The sequence below is a fragment of the Mustela erminea genome, chromosome 7 (assembly GCF_009829155.1).
Source record: "Mustela erminea isolate mMusErm1 chromosome 7, mMusErm1.Pri, whole genome shotgun sequence".
NCBI classification, from domain to species: Eukaryota; Metazoa; Chordata; class Mammalia; order Carnivora; family Mustelidae; genus Mustela; species Mustela erminea.
In genome coordinates, this window is record NC_045620.1 from 109,740,859 (window position 1) to 109,754,723 (window position 13,865).

Here is a 13,865-nt window from a genome sequence, read left to right on the forward strand (position 1 = left end):
AGAGTTTTGTCAAATCTGGGATAAGCTCTATCCAGTTTCCTTCAGCTGTGAACTAGAAGACTCACGGCATTTCAGGCTCCTTGTGCAATGGTTAATTTTAAATACCCTTTTCATCAATGATACTCATTAACCTTTTTGTAGTCCGTGTCCTTAAGTGGAACATTACTTTCATTTCCCTTCTGCTTTGCCATCGCTTGTCCTGGAATGTCCCAATTCACACAAATTTCCTTCTTCAGTTATCATTTTATCTATATTTTCTTTGCTATCATGCTATTTCTTGTCTTCATGATTTTTTAAAGTTTATTTACTTATTTTAGTGATCTCTACACCCAATGTGGAGCTCAAACCCATGACCTGAAGATCAAGAGTTCATGCTCCTCTAACTGAGCCAGCCAGATGTCCCTTGTCTTTGTGATTTTGGCCATCAGAATTTTTAGCTTCTGTTGTGATCAAGTAAAAAACATTTTGAAGTTTCTGCTAGTGTTCTTCATTTCAGTTTAGAGTTTCTTCCCTTCATACTTGAATTTGAGTATAATCAACCATTCTGAAAATTGATACAAAATTAATCTGAAATTAAGACATCTACAAGAGTATGTCAAATACATTTTTAAATTGTGTCTACAATATATTGAGCTACATAATAGAAAAACCAAATTACTCTTCTCCTACATCAATTGCCTTACTGATGAATATAGGAGCTCTGTCACTAGAACTTTTGTTTCTTTGAAGCTTTTTAATGCAGTGTATCAATATTACATGCCTTGTCATCTAAAACCAGCAGAATTCATCTAGACAAGATGAGTCATCTATGCTAAGAATTATTTTGAGATGCATAAAACCTGCAACCTCACAGACTTACTATTTCTAATACTATTAAAGGTTTTCGCTCCTACAAATGCGGACATTCTGGTAAATTCTACTTTGAGCCCTTATCATAAAAAAAAGAGAGAGAGAGAGAGAGAGAAAACAACAACAGTGTGTTTATAATGGTATATGCTGCATTACTGAGTATTTTCTTGATGGAAGAACACTTCCTTTCTTTCTTTTTCTTTCCTTTTTTAGGCATCCTTTAGAACCAAATCCTCCATTTACCTTTACATGTTTGATGATTGCAAGACACAGACCACCTTCTGGCTCTGCACATTCCAAGCATTGTCTCCCTCCCCTTCCCCGCATGCTTCCAGGGCCAGGTGTTGTAGGAGCATTTCATTCCATGACACCATGTGTGGCTTTGTATCTTCATGCCACAGTAGGTGGTAGAAATATTCGTGGAAGCCATACTTACATGAGAAAGGCAAACAACAGGGGAACTACCATAAAGACCTATCATTAAACTCAAAATCAACATATCCCCAACTCAGCTTCCCTTTATCTGGATCCAAAAAATGCCTGCCATCTCTTCAAGGTCCCCCAACATCTAGGGAATTGTAATGAAGTTGGGGAGGGGTAGAAAGAGGCCGCTGCCTTAGCCGATTTCAGCCAAAATATCTTTCTTTTGAAACTTTACAAAAATTTATGGCCATGTAAAAGACTTTGATGGGGGCCCTCCTGGGGCTTTTGGAAGGAATTATGCAAGAAAAGAGTCCTGAAACTTAAGCTTCATTAAGGTCATGGTCCATCTGTCCCTGCAGAGGACCACATAGGATCAAAATGACAGAGCAGAGAAATGTCTTCAAAGATCCCCAGTAGAGGCTCCTTGTTACAAATACTGGGAAACTGAGGCCCTCAGAGGTTGTGTCACTTCCTCAGGACTGATGAAGTCCCAGAACCTAAGTCAGGTTCGGTGGGATGAGGTTCGGAGCTGATGACTAAAGAAAGAATTCTTAAGACATCTTTGGTGCAAAATGGTGGTTTATTAAAGCACGGAGACAGGACCCGTGGGCAGGAAGAGCTGCTGCTGCCCCGGGTTGTGAGGGTAGGCATGTTATATACCCCCACGGTTGGGGGGAGGTGGTGAAGGGATGGGAGATTTCAACAGAGTTCTCACATGTTAGGGAGGGCCTACAAGGTGCCAGGGGGAGTCCTTGCCCTTATGGCTTGATCAATGTCGTCCTTAGGTCAGGTATTAACATCAAGATTGTTGGGAGATTCTTGGTGGGGCATTATGATCCGGCTATCGTTTACATTCCCTTTTACCTCAGTCTCCTCCAGTTTATGGTGGGGAGGGAGACATTAGGGCTTCAGGAACCAAGAGTTATTTGCCTCTGGAAATTTGTGCTATTGATAAGTTAACCTCCCTGTTTAGGTCTCTAGGACATCTTGTAGAGCAAGGGAGATTCCTGTTCTGCAGGATTGCGATCCCTGCAAGTTAACTATTTATCATTTTATGGCAGTCAGGGGTGCCTGAGGAATGCTACACATATGGAGGGGAGGGGGTGAAGAGGGGGTGCAAGGCGCCAGCTTCTTCTTTGTCCTCAGCCAGCCTCCTGCTCCCTCATCAAGGACCACACTTACTGCTCTTTTTGCCACACACCGGCACAGGATCTCAAGAGGTACCTTTCAATAACCATCTCATGTAAACATCTGGAAACAGACTCCTCAGGGCTGGGTAGCCAAAAGCCTTCCCTGCCTTATTTCATCCAGTTAGTAACAGAGTCAGGACTAGAAACTTGACCCCACGTCCAGTATTCTTTCTCTGGAGTGCTTCTAACTTTGTGGTTGTTCCCCTGAAGATCTCCAGACTCTGATTCCCCTGAAGAGCTTTAGTCTTTGGGAGCTAAATTGATGCCCAGTGTGTACTAAAGGAAATAAATCATTAGAAGAGGTGTCACTCCATATTTCATTTAGGCAAAGTAGCAAATAAATACCCCCCACTCTGTGATCAGTCTCACAGCCTCTCACAAGGTACTTGCCAACAGAGATATTTTGCTGACCCATTGAATCTCACGTGACAAAGAAAAAAAAAACCCTTCCATAAAGTCATAGTCACAATGTATATATTAACGAGACGTGGTTTAGTACCAAATAGGCATTCTCTGCCCCAAAGACAGAAGGATTACTGAATGCTGATACTGACGCTAATGTTCGTCTATTACAAGTGTTTCACGCTGTGGCTCTATTCTGATTTGTGCCTTGAGATAAAGATTTAATATCCCTCATTTAAATTACAGTATCTATTGGATTTTTATGGGCTGCAGTATGCTCCTATACTAACATTTCAACACAGTCATTTCCACCCAAAGATTTATTTGATCTGACAAGTCACACACGTCACACAATTAAAACAACTGAAACATCAGCTCTGTGGGCCACATTCTATTGTCTTTATGCATACAACAATTCTTTCTTTCTTTTTTTTTTAAAGATTTTATTTATTTATTCGACAGAGAGAGATTACAAGTAGGCAGAGAGGCAGGCAGAGAGAGAGAGAGAGGAGGAAGCAGGCTCCCTGCTGAGCACAGAGCCCGATGCAGGACTCGATCCCAGGACCCTGAGATCATGACCTGAGCCGAAGGCAGCGGCTTAACCCACTGAGCCACCCAGGGGCCCGCAACAATTATTTCTTGAATGCCCCCTCTGTGACAGAAGCTGTCACAAGTAGGAAAGAGGAGGCATGTGACGTTGAAGGGGGATAGAAAGATGGATGATACAAACGTATGTCCTCATGGAATTCCTAGACAAGTAGGAGAAATAGACACCTGGCAGCCCAAAATTTACAATGCAGCATGGTAGAGTCTGAGACCACAGAGGAAGAGAATATATTTTTGATCAGGGGAGAGGGAAATATGAGACAACTTTGAGAGCTGACATTTGAGGGAGTTCTCAAAAGACAACATTGACCAGAGAGCAAAGAGGCAGGATATTAGACATAAGGAAGTCCAACAATGTGCAAAGTTTTGGAGATGTAAAGAAGGTTTAGGAGACAACTAGCATTTGATCTGGGCTACACCCAGAGTGCCTGGGAGGCCGGAGGGAATTCCTAGAGAAAAGCTGAAATTCGAAGAGTATCAGAGCATCCTGTGTACCCTGCTAAGGAGAGAGGACTTGCTTCTGTAGAAAATAGTAAGATTCAGGCAGTGTCGTGACATCATCAGGTCTGTGTTTAAGAAAATCAAGTATAGGAGGGATGCAGTTACAATGCTGGGTGGCAAACGTCCAGGCAAGAAATAAGAGCCTGAGCTATGAAAATGCCACCACTATAACTGGCAAAGGATCTCAAGAGGTACCTTATGATCACTACATTTGAAGGGGCATGTGTACCCGAATGTTTATAGCAGCGATGTCCACGATAGCCAAGGTATGGAAAGAACCTAGATGTCCATCAGCAGATGAATGGATAAAGAAGATGTGGTATATATAAACTAAGGAATACTATGCAGCCATCAAAAGAAATGAAATCTTGCCATTTGCAACAACGTGGATGGAACTAGAGGGTATTATGCTGAGCAAAATAAGTCAATCAGAGAAAGACAATTATCATATGATCTGAGGAATTTGAGAGGAAAGGCAGGGGGTTGTGGAGGGTAGGGAAGGAAAAAGTGAAACAAGATGGGATTGGGAGGGAGACAAACCCTAAGAGACTCAATCTCAGAAACTGAGGGTTGCCAGGGGAAGGGGGTGGGCAGGGAGAGGGTGTTTGGGTTATGAAACTGGGGAGGGTATGTGCTATGGTGAGTGCTGTGAAGTGTGTAAGCCTGCTGATTCACAGACCTGTACCCCTGGGGCTAATCATACATTATATGTTAATAAAAAGGGAGGGGGTTAAAAAAAAAAAAGAGGTATCTTCTGATAACCTTCTCATGTAAACATCCATAACTAGAAACATCAGGGTTGGGTAACCAGCCTTAAGCCCTGCCCGCCTTCTTTCATGCAGCAAGCTGTTATTTACAACATAAAGTTCTCAGACCACTTCTGTAAGAACACAGGTGTCTGGAGGACCCAGATCTGATCTCTTCCTCCTCCCCCAGCCTAATGATCTCACGTGCCATCCACTTCGGTTTTACTTTTTCCCCCATCAAGGAGGCTGGATCTAAGTGGGCCAGTAAGTCTGATTCATAGACACAACAATGATGTAAGAGGCTTGGGACCTCAGTCTCAAATCTCCTCCCTTTTAGGCCAAATAGGAAAAGAGAGAAATGCACTGACCCAGTTGGAAAGAAAGTATCAGCTTATTATTAAGCCGCCAAGCACCCAATAACACCCCAAATGCAGAGTTCACTGGTAAAAGGTAACTGAGGAAAAAAAGGCTATAGTTTAGGACAAATGGGGCCTCTGCTCCCATCCCAAATGCATACATGGGGGCCCGAGCTCTCAGCAGGCCCATGATGAATGAGCCCTCAGAGCTGACAGCAAGTTCACTCCCTCAGCCATCAGAAGGGCTGAGGTCTGCAGTAGGAAGCGGAAAAAGGGAGAGTTTCCTACGGCTTCCCCTGCTCCGGGGTGGGGGGGGGGGGGTGGTGAAGAGAGCCCTTAGCTCTTGCGTCTAGTCAGTGAAAGCCTAAGGAGAAGCCAGAGGTGTTGCCTTAGTCACAACCATCCTTGTCCCTCAGTGGCCAAGGAGGTCCCAGAAAGAGGATGCAGCAAGGCAGAAACAACCCCCTGCACAGTGAGAGGGGCAGAAATATTTGGTGAGAGGCAGTTTGCCAAATAAAACACAAAATGCAGAATGCCTGGGCAGCTCAGGTGGTTAAGTGTCTGCCTTTGGCTCAGGTCATGATCTCCGGTCCTGGGATCAAGCCCCGCATCAGGCTCAGCAGGGAACCTGCTTCTCCCTCTCCCTCTGCAGCTTCCCCTGCTTATACTCTCTCTCTCTCATACACTGTTCCTCCCAAATAAATAAAATAAAATAAAATTTTTAAGTGATTTTAAAAAATAAAATACAGAATGCCCACTTAAATTTGTATTTAGGACAAACAACAAATAGCCTTGCAGCATAAGAACATCCCAAGTAGGGACCCTGGGCGGCTCAATTGGTTAAGCATCTGCCTTTGGCTCAGGTCAGGATCCCAGGATCGTGATGGGATCCCACATCAGGCTCCCTGCTCAGCGGGAAGCGTGATTCTCCCTCTGCCTGCAGCTCCCCCTTGCATGTGCGCACACTCTCTCTCTCTCTCATTCTCACTCTGACAAATAAATAAATAAATAAATAAATAAATAAATAAAATCTTAATTAAAAAAAAAAAAAAAAGAACGTCCCAAATATATCGTATGGGACATGCACTAAGAAATGTGTTGTCCGTGTGGAACTGGACACTCTACACTTCCATCTGATAAGTCTCATCCCCAGTGGAAGAGTCTTCCTTGGTGGCGGAGATACTCACATCCCCACCTCTGCTTGTGAAGCCCAGGGCTCTGGCCATGGAGAACTTCACCATCACGCAGTCCATCAGCTGACATTTGCTCGTGATGAGAGCGAGGAGGCCCAGAGAATTGCGAGAACCGGCCCCCAGTCCTGCTGCTCATGGAGGGCAGACCAGGCAGCAAGATCACCCACAGATCCCGCCACCGGGTTCTTTCTCTTTGGCCACCGCAAGTCCCCTTTGTCCCTTGGCTCACCATCTCCTAAATTAGCTGAATATTCCCTCAGGGCAAACAGAATTATTTTGTCATACCTTCTCGCAATGCCTAGCGAGATGCTTTACGAGCCCCACAGCGTCCTTGATACCGTGGAGTGGCGGGCCATGTCACTAAGTTACCTGGACAGCTGCCACCTCTCCCCATCGGCCACCTCCCTTGAGGTGCAGCTGCCCCGAGGGCTGCTGGGAAGCTGGCCCAGCCTCCAGCCAGGTGTGAAAATGGTCCGAGCCCTCTGGACAGGCCATGAAGTACCACCCTCCCAGTAACCAATGGCCTTGCGTGGGGCGGGGGCGGGGGGGGGGGCATCCTCTCTGCGGGGGTTAGGCTTCAAGGAAAACGCAGCTACCTTTCGGAAAGGCAGTCTTACTTGCATCAGGAGCTTCATCTTCCTCCACAGCAAACCTCTGGCCAGAGCTGCCAGCAAAGAACCAGCTGGACTTTGAGGATTTCTTTCTCTCCTTTCCCTTGCCTCCCTCTTGTGGACAAGCAGGCACGCAGTTAGCACAAAGGCAGTGAAGGAGAGGAGACCACCACCAGCGGCACAGCCAGGCTGAGGTCTCTGCCACACCCAGCCTTGTGCAGCCGGACGCTGACAATTTGATCTTCCCCGAGGGGACCTTCCCCGCCCACCACCACTTCTCACAAATCACACCACACTGTCCTCTCCTTGTTCCCAGCACCGGGGGTGGGGGGGTGGGGGTGGGGGGTGGGGGGGGGTGGGGGGGGTGGGGGGGGGTGGGGGGGGTGGGGGGGGGTGGGTGTTCCCATGCTCTCGTGACTGAGCCAGCCAGATGCCCCAAACACAGGCTTAACCAGGATGCCCACATGCTTTGTGAGGCTAGTAATAGCATTTATTTAGTGCTTAGTAAGTACAAGCTTCTTTTTGCTAATCTTCACAGCAAGCCACTGAGGCTCTGAGGCTTGTGCCCATTTTACAGATGAGGAAACTGAGGTTGGGAACTATTAAACAACACACAGAAGCTTTTCCTCTAAGTGGCAGAACTGGGATTCAGACTCAGAAAATCTGATACGAGACTCTAGAAAGTCCTCCCCAAAAGAGGACTTTCTGCAGTAATGGAAATGTTCTGTGTCATCCAGAATGGGAGGCAGTAGCCACACGCAGCTCCGGAGCGTTTGAAATGGAACTACCACAACTAAATTTCAAATGCTATTTAATTTTATTTATTTCTAACGTCAATAGACACGGATGACTCGTGGCTCTTCTGTTGAACAGCACGGCTTCGACTCTAAACCCCTCTGGTATTCTAACTACTCACTTTCCTCTTCTCTACACGCATACGTCCATGCCTACCCTGAGTGGGTTAGGGAGATATTCGGTTCACATCATTCCCTCGGCCCTCTCTTCACAAAGTAGACTCCAACTAGAAAATTGATAATGGACGTGTGTATGTCCTTGTTGACACTATAAGGCAAGGAAAAGCAAATTGATGACGTAAAAGACAGGGGCTCTTACCTTCCCTCTCCTAGTGACCAGTCACGTAATTTCTCTGGGCCTCAGGTTCTGCCTCTTTACAAGGACGGAGATGTACTCCAGGATCCCAAAGCTCACTTCCAGTTTTCACCTTCTGCAGGTGGAAAGGGCTTCCAGAAGCCCTCTCTGGCTCTCAGGGTGGTACATTTAAACCAGGCAGCCCAGGTGATGAGTCTGGCACCAACAGTGATTACCTAGAGGAACAGTCAGCGAGCATGCTTGATTGTGCACATCTAACACTCCATAATATATGGGGTTCTTTTTTTAGAACCCTAATCAGAGACTCCATTTACATAATTAACATCTTTAGGAATAATTGCAAATGACACATCTGTTCACTATCACCTCCTTGGCAAACTATGTGTTATAAACACAGTTTCTTGAGCTCTGTAAACAGTTGGTGCCTGTCCTTTGCTTTTCGTGTGCGTCACTTTCCATCTTGGTGAGAACCCCGCGTGACCTAAGCCTGCGTGGTTCCACCCCTTCTGCCCATGGTACTCAAACCAGAGCAGGACCTGCTTGCAATGACTACCTGTCCTGACTGGCTACAGAGCATGAGCTCTTGACGTTGGCTCCCCAGACCAAGTCTTCAGAGGAATCATGAAATGTGATGAAATTCTACATGTCTATGGTTGTGCATGTCCATTCTGGGGATAGGGTTCATGGCTTTCAGTAGAGTTTCAGTGGGTTAGAGAAATGGGCCATAGACTAGGAGTGCCCATAGTGAGCCTGGACCCTCTCTGTTCCCAGAAAGCCTTGGGTAGGACCAAGCATGGCTCCTTTTTGGAAGTAAGGCCAGCTTTATGTGGGGCCTCACATGGGATATAATATAATGGAATCAAGAAGGCTACCCAGGCTTCTCAAACTTTAATGCGCATATGTATTAGTTGGGGATCTTGTTAAAATGCAGAATCTGATTCAGTAGTTTGGGGATGGGCCCAAGATTCTCCTGGTGGCCCAGCACACACACTAGGAGTAACAAGGCACTAGACCAAAACCATGTCGGCATCCTCTCACCTCTCCTGCATCTTCGTGCCGTGTAACTACTTATGACGATACTTAATTTCCTGAGATATATATAGCCCTGGGTACACTTTATTCCTGACTAGGACTTTCTCCCCAACTAAGTTATCGGTTGCCTTGCTCTAGTGAACTAAGCTGAACAACTTGGAATCCACAAGGGCCCCCTTTATCCTTTTCCTTTCCAGACTAAGTCAGGCACAGCCCTGGTCAGCTCATTAGTTTTATTTCCCCTCAGCCCCACACTGGCCCAATTTAGCCCTTCAGAATGAGGTTGTTTCCCACAAATGGCATTCCTAGCTCAAACAGAACTCGGACAAAGTAAGTTGTTCCATCTACGTACCCTAAATGTGAGTTTCCTTTTACTCATCCCAATAAATGTTTTGTTTCCCCAATACTAGCTAAAAAACCATGGGACCCTGATGCTTATTTTGAACTAAGACGGTATTCATCTGAAGGGAGAAGGCTCTGGGTGGTCTATATGAAACAGGTTGCCCAGGGAAAAAGTCAGGACCCCTTCACTAATCTTATTCAAGGTGAATAATAGCAGAGATGCCATAGAAAGGATGGAGTGATGTAGTACACTGAAAAATATGGCCACAATATTGTGCGACAACTCTCCTCATGGGGTAGAGTCTGCTTCTCTGCCTTGAGCTTGGGCTGCATCTTGTTTTCATCAATCAAATGTGGCAGAAGAGTTCCAGAGCCCAGCCCTCAAGAAGCACTGGGGCTTCCTCCCTCTGAAATGCTGAACACCATGTAAGCAACCCAGTCTAGCCCACTAGGAGGGGAGGCTGCATGGAGAAAAATGAGGCACTGCAGGCCACAGTCAGGACCATCTTCATGGATGAGGCCACTTTGGTTCCCCAGTTCAGTACAGCCACTTATGTGAGCCCTGGGGGAAAACAGCAGAGGAACCACACAGCCAACCGAGAATGGTGGGAAAAAATACATCACTGTCCTCCATCAGAAAGGATGAATACCCAACTTTTGTAGCAACATGGACAGGACTGGAAGAGATTATGCTGAGTGAAAGAAGTCAAGCAGAGAGAGTCAATTATCATATGGTTTCACTTATTTGTGGAGCATAACAAATAGCATGGAGGACAAGGGGTGTTAGAGAGGAGAAGGGAGTTGGGGTAAATTGGAAGGGGAGGTGAATCATGAGAGACTATGGACTCTGAAAAACAATCTGAGGGGTTTGAAGTGGCGGGGGGGTGGGAGGTTGGGGTACCAGGTGGTGGGTATTATAGAGGGCACAGACAGCATGGAGCACTGGGTGTGGTAAAAAAATAATGAATACTGTTTTTCTGAAAATAAATTAATTAATTAAAAAATATATATCACTGTCGTTGTAAGTCACTACATTCTTTTCATAGGTAGCTTTTATTAGATTAAAAAACTTCATTTCTATTTTGAATTAGCAGGATCTTTTTCATAGTGAATAGCGGTTGAGTGTGATCAAATCGAAGTGACTACATTTTGAGATGGTTAGTTATACAACAGTAGATAACCGAAACGGGTGGGATGCTGAAGACTCTTCAAATGCAGGGGCGCCTGGGTGGCTCAGTGGGTTAAAGCCTCTGCCTTCAGCTCGGGTCATGATCCCAGGGTTCTGGGATCGAGCCCCACATCAGACTCTCTGCTCAGCAGAGAGCCTACTTCCTCCTCTCTCTCTGCCTGCCTCTCTGCCCACTTGTGATCTCTGCCTGTCAAATAAATAAATAAAATCTTTAAAAAAAAAAAAAAAGACTCTTCAAATGTGATTCTGTGTTTTAAGTAATGTTGGGCAGGGGGAGGAAGGGGTGGGCAGTAGATTAAGCTCCAGTCAAGCTTGTTCTTCTGTGTCTCTACAACTCTGTTCTCCATTCACAAGTGTGGTTTCTGCACAGGCTTTTGTTGGCTTCCGATCTTTAGTGATGCTAATAGAACAGGGTGTCCTGCTTGAACTGCCCCAAGGATTTAGATAGGCTCCAAGAAACAAGAAGGTCCCATCTCCCCACCAAGGTCCCATCTCCCCACCGCCACAAAGTGCTATTCCTGCGGGCTTTGAGATTTAGAGTGCAGCCGTGGGGTGCCTCGGAGAAGAGCTGGGAAAGCGAGGTGACAATGGCAAGGATGGGTTAGTGTTCCCCGCACCTTGACTGTAAATCCATTGCAAAGGACTAATTTTAAATCTCATTAAAAAAAAAAAAAAAAGGAATGGTGCCAGAAGCTGAAGGAAGAACTTGAGGAAATCTAGGCACACACACTCTGCCTCAGAGCCCAGGAGACAGAGCTGGGGACAGGATGTCTCCCTTCCTCACCCTGCCCCAGCTCCCGTGGGCAGACCCCAGCAGCTTTGGCTTCCTCAGAGGGGAAGACTATGGATGGACGTACCACGGTCCCATCAGCCAACCCACACAAGGATAAGGGCCCCTGACAAAGGAGTCAATGCACAAAATGAGCAGCCAAGAGATGCCAACTCTTTGGGGAACCTCCTGGAGACAAAGAGGAGAGCCTCTGGGGAGAAGGCGAGGGGGTCTAGGGTGAGCACATGAGGCTCCGTCAATAGCATCCGTGAATGTGTCCACACAGAGACTCCCAGGCTGGTCACACAGCCAAATTAAAATCTTCTTCAGTTTCTCTTCCTGATTGTCAGAGATTCCCAGACCTGCACCAGATACTCCGATCTCATCCAGGTGCTTCGTACATCCTCCCTTTCTGAAGAGCTGCTCTCCTACAGGTGTTTTAGGTTACGTATACACTGAAGCTAATATCCCCAGCTGGGTTGATATTTCAACAAAGTTTGAAAATAAAGTTAGGGAATGAAAGTTTGGAGCTCAGAGGGGTAACCTAGGACTTCGTATCCAGCTACTTGTCTATTGTTATTTATGGAATATGGAGAGATAGCATATACAGACAGAGAGAATATAGATATATAGAGACATGGTATCTATATATGTAATCCACGCACTATTTTACCTCAAGTAGGATACAGATTGCATTATATTCTTATTTCAAGAGGAGAAATCATGTATATAATGGACCAGGTTACAGAGAATAAACCAATTGGCCCGATTCAACTAGTTTTTGTTGCGTCTTGCTATATTGATTTCCTACAGCTTATTCCTTTTTAGTCATTAGGAGAATGCCATACAAACTGGGTTTTTTTGTTGTTGTTGTTTTAAGATTATTTATTTATTTATTTGTCAGAGAGAGTGCACTCGCGTGCACAGGCAGGGGGGGGATGGCAGGCAGAGAGAGAAGACTCCCCAGGAGGAGGAAGGAGCCCAATGTAGAACTCAATCTCCAGACCCTGGGATCATGACCTGAGCCTTCACCGACTGAGTCACCCCGGGTGTCCCCATACAAACTGTTTTTCAGTGCCCAGTTTAACAATTTGGTAATAGCTAATGATATTGAAGAAAAGCTTCCCCTGTTACCCCACAATTCTACTCTGAGGTTGTATCTTAGGCTATATACCCTAAAGAGAAAATCTCATACTTGGGTCTGAGGACACCTTAACAGGAATATGCTTCATAGCATTGTCTGTGGTAGGGAAGAGTATGTTTATCAATAGGGGAGAATGAAATAAATTTGGAAAGCAATACAATGCCACAGTTAAAATACTTGAACTAGACCTACCGATATCAGGATGGATAAATTGCAATATGATGTCAAATATAAAAAATTCAAAATGATACTTATAGGAAAACCACAAGAGTTAATATTAAAAGCTCATCTCCAAAGAGAAGTACATATTCTTTCTATATGTATTCTACATAGCAAAATTTTAATGAACAAGAAAGATAAAATCTGGTGTTGTGATAACAGTTCTCTCTGGAAAGAAAAAGAATAACACAGTGGAGTGGAAATACAGAGATCTGGCTACACAGCTACATTTTATTTCTAAAGAAGAAGGAGAGAGATATGAAGAAGGAAAGAGAGAAGGTAGGGAACCAAAATCAATATGGCAAAATGGCAAATCTCTGTAGTTAGTACCTGAATATCAGTTACATTCTTTTTCAGTTTCTTTGTCTATTTAAACTCTTTCCTTTTTTAGGGGCACCTGGGTGGCTCAGTTGTTAAGCGTCTGCCTTCAGCTCAGGTCATGATCCCTGGGTCCTGGGATCAAGCCCCACATCAGGCTCCCTGCTAAGCAGGAAGTCTGCTTCTCCCTCTCCCACTCCTCCGCCTGTGTTCCCTCTCTCACTGTGTCTCTGTCAAATAAACAAGCAAAATCTTGAAACTCTTTCCTTTTCTTAAATTTAAAGATAACGAACAAATAACCAGCAAAGGGTCTTCATTCCCTCTGCTTTGATACTAGAGGAACTTCCCGGGTTTGCTAATGCTCCAGGTACAAGAAAACGCATCCTCGGTTTACACGCCACTCCTCACCTCTTCTCATTCTCATACCATTTTTCCTTACTCTTATTTACATGCTTTGCCTTTGGTTGCTCCCCAATGACATTAGCCCCAGGAGACAGGATAAGAGGGAGAGAGGTTGGAAACACAAAAGCCAAGCCCTTGTAAGACACGAAGAAACACTTACTCGAGACAGCCCACTGTGGAATGCTCAGTGTTTCTGTCACCTCAGGCATTCGGATTCATTCTGAGCATCTCCTCCAGACACAAGTCATTTAGCCAGCCGACAGGAGGAACAATTACTGCTGGCTTAAAAGATTGGTTGATTTCTCCGGCGTCTATTTGCCTGCAGTTCTGGCTCCCTGACAAATCAAGTCAGATCAATTTGTACCCTAAAGAGTAAATGGGAGGATGTGATTATTTTCCGGTTCAATAGAAAAGCATTTCATTTCAAAGGGCTGCTGCATAGTATTTCTTTTGAGATTCACTA

The 13,865-nt window shown here is 45.3% G+C and overlaps 1 long non-coding RNA gene across 1 annotated transcript; it reads right to left on the minus strand.

Annotated features, from left to right (window-relative positions):
* Window positions 1–296: 296 nt before the first annotated feature.
* Window positions 297–13,588, minus strand: LOC116596562. The gene is made up of 3 exons (XR_004288179.1): window positions 13,563–13,588; window positions 7,991–8,202; window positions 297–544 (listed from the first exon to the last, which is right to left on the minus strand). It is a non-coding gene; the product is annotated as an uncharacterized LOC116596562 (long non-coding RNA).
* Between the last annotated feature and the right edge of the window lie 277 nt (window positions 13,589–13,865).